The sequence below is a fragment of the Corylus avellana genome, chromosome ca2, assembly GCF_901000735.1.
Source record: "Corylus avellana chromosome ca2, CavTom2PMs-1.0".
Lineage (NCBI taxonomy): Eukaryota > Viridiplantae > Streptophyta > Magnoliopsida > Fagales > Betulaceae > Corylus > Corylus avellana.
Genome location: NC_081542.1, coordinates 31,407,666 through 31,411,240, shown reverse-complemented (window position 1 = coordinate 31,411,240; position 3,575 = coordinate 31,407,666). Strand labels below are relative to the sequence as shown.

Sequence of the window (3,575 nt, the reverse complement as noted above, 5' to 3'; positions counted from 1 at the left end):
TTCCATGCGCACCCTCTACCACCCATAACACTGCATTTCTAACGGTGGGTGTCTCTGCATCAAGTGATTAGAGAGAGATTTGTTTTGGGAAAATTTTGGGAGGAAAGCATTTCGCGGAAGTGATTTTGAGAGAGGGGGAGGCGATTTTGAATGGGTTTGGGAAAAAAATTGGGGGGAAATGGACGTGGGATTGGTTTTTGTTGGGGAATGGTTTTGATGCTTTTTTTTTTCTTTTTTAATTTGAGGCAAACGTGGCACATGCCACGTCACTGGTGTGCTTACTGTTCAAGCACGCCAGTGGCCCCTCTATCACTACTCCTTGTCTGCATATATCTTTTACATGGGTCAGGATACAGGGAACGCTAAATTTTTTTTTTAATATTTTTAATTATATAAAAAAAAAATCAAATTTTGGCTGGCGTGCAGCGTTCCCTTTAGCATTACCCCTTTTACATGGGACACCAATCCGTTCACCTACGTGGCATGTCCCATCTTTGTATAGAACCCTAAAGTTATAGGGTGGTGGGGGTCAGCATTTTCTAGTTTAGGGGTGTCTATGATTTTTTATGGGTACCCAAAATTGATTCACCTTTCGACATTCAATGCCAATGGTGTCTGTTTTTGGAGTTTAGGACAATAAAGATAACATTAATATGAGATGAAGTAATGTAGACTTTATAGAAGATAAAGTTTTAAAATAAAAAGAGAATCTTATCCTGTTCTACATGTCCGGCCATGGTTGATAATCCCTTATCCCAAAACTCGGCAGGCCTTTTCTCTCTCCCGTCACTTCTCTTCTTCTTTTCTTTTTGTTTTTTTTTTTTGCTTTCTTTTGTTTTTACTTTGACTTTTCAATTATGAAAAAGTCATTATTATTATTATTATAAATTATTTTATACGTAATTTATTTCATTAATTAATTCATGTTATTCTAAAATTATTAATAATAAATTTAATTATTTGGGGTAATTACCTCTTCCTCCTATGAACTATAACGCATTTTCACTTTATCCCATGAACTACCAACCCTACTGCTCAACCTCATGAACTACCATTTTTGTGTCAAAAACCCAACTTCTGTCAGTCAAATGCCCTTTCTGTTAGTCAAAGACATTAATTCAGACTGTCTACCCATCACTTTGCTCTCATGAACTACAATTCATTGTCACTTTGCCTCCATGAACTATAATGCATTGTCACTTTGCCCTATGAACTACAACACATTGTCACTTTGACCGTCTAAGTTAACATTTTTGATTGACAGAAGGGGAGTTTTGGGCACAAAATGATAGTTCATGAGGGTCGAGCAGTAGGGTTGGTAGTTCATGGATATGTAGTGAAAATGTATTGTAGTTCATGAAAAAAAAAGTAATTACCCCTAATTATTTTCTTGAGTGTTTAATCGTCTACACCATTGTCCAAATCTAGTCACCCATGGAGAATATATAGGGGCATTGATTGAATAACAATTTACAAACATAAATTTGACATATATGCAATGACATTTCAAAGCACCGACACACTCACGAAAATGAAGCCTGTTGGCTCATCTCTGTTTCCATTTGCCTTCGCTCTCCTTCTCTCATTTTCATGGGCAACTTCAGCTCACACTCAAGAAAACTTTCTTCAGTGCCTGACACCTAGTTCTGGAAACTCCAGCTCAATTTCTGAAGTCATTTACACTCTATCCAACTCCTCATATTCATCTGTCTTACAATTCTCCATACAAAACCCCAGATTCTCGACACCCGCCACCCCAAAACCTCTTGTAATTGTTACACCATGGCATGTCTCCCACATCCAAGCCGCCATCAATTGTTCCTGAACACATGGCATGCACTTAAGAGTTCGAAGCTGCGGCCACGATTATGAGGGTCTTTCTTATGTTTCAGATGTGCCGTTTGTTTTAATTGATCTGATTGATCTTCGATCCATCCGTGTTGATGCAAAGAATAGCACGGCGTGGGTTCAATCTGGTGCAACAATCGGTGAAGTTTATTATAGGATCGCCGAGAAAAGTAGAACTCTTGGGTTTCCAGGAGGAATTGTCACGACTCTGGGCGTTGGTGGACACTTTAGCGGCGGAGGGTACGGCACGATGTTGCGCAAATATGGTCTTGCTGCTGACAATATTATTGATGTGCAATTGGTTGATGTTAAGGGTAGAATCTTTGACAAAGGATCCATGGGAGAGGATCTGTTTTAGGTGATTCAAGGAGGAGGAGGGGGAAGCTTTGGAATCATTCTTGCATGGAAAATAAAATTGGTTCATGTTCCATCAACTGACTGTTTTCACAGTTAGCCGGAACTTAGAACAAAATGCCACCAAGCTTGTTCATCGTTGGTAATATGTTGCAGCCAAGCTTCACGAAGACTTGTTCATCTGCGTCAACTTAACAAGTGTAAATTCCAGCCAAGAAGGGAAGAGGACCATCCAAGCTTCATTCAATTCCTTGTATCTTGGAGGGATTAATAAGCTCCCTCCAATGATACAATAGAGCTTCCCTGAGCTAGGTTTGATGAGAGAAGATTGTATTGAAAAAAGTTGGATTGAATCTATCCTCTACTTTGAAGGATTCCCAAGTGGCGAATCCTTGAATGTTTTGCTCAATAGGACTCTTCTCATAGGAGCCCCATTTAAAGCCAAAATCTGACTATGTCCAGGAACCTATTCCAGAATTTGGGTTGGAAGGGATCAGGAAAAGGATTTACGAGAAAGACGCAGAATCAGCTTTAATACTTCTGACTCCATATGGGGGCTGAATGAGTGAAATCTTGGAATCTGCAACTCCTTTCCCACATAGAGCTGGTACTATCTACAAAATCCAATACATAGTGTACTGGGAAGAAGAAGAAACTGCGGCATCCAAAAGTCATATAAGTTGGATCAGAAGGCTTTACAGCTACATGGCTCCCTACGTTTCGAAATCTCGAAGAGGTGCATATGTGAATTACAGGGACCTTGACATTGGAACAAATGGTAAAGGCAACATAAGCCATAGACGGGCGAGGATATGGGGTAATAAGTATTTCAAGAGCAACTTTGACAGGTTAGTTCATGTGAAGACTGTAGTTGATCCTGCTAATTTCTTTAAAAATAAACAAAGCATCCCTCCTTTTTCATCTGGGTGGAAGAAGAGAGGTGATTAGTGTTAAGGATAAAATCCCATCAGTCAAGGTGATTAAAGGGCCATGATTCAGGCTGACAGACAACCCAACTAACAGCCAGGATTCACGCCCAAACAGCTCTCCATGCTTCCTGTGACAAGCAACCCCTCAGCCATATATATTTTGCTTCTCTCCAGGATTTAAGCAAGCAACAACCGTATTCTACATGTGGCTTTCCTTTTTGTGCTTTGTTGTTTCTACTTCCTTTGTAATTTATCTTGTACTAAGCCTTGGCTATATATTTATATATATAGAATTCATAATGAAATAGAAATAGAAATAAATTGAGGAAATAAAATAAATGCGAGACAAAGATTTTAACGTGGTTCGGTCAACAATTTACGTCCACAGATAAAGCCCAAAGGGCTACATTAAGCTCTTATTGAATGATTGTTTACAATATAGAA

At 39.2% G+C, this 3,575-nt stretch overlaps 1 pseudogene; it reads left to right on the top strand.

Moving 5' to 3' along the window:
* Nucleotides 1-1,531: 1,531 nt before the first annotated feature.
* LOC132172538 (tetrahydroberberine oxidase-like) lies at nucleotides 1,532-3,150 on the top strand (annotated as a pseudogene).
* Nucleotides 3,151-3,575: the final 425 nt, after the last annotated feature.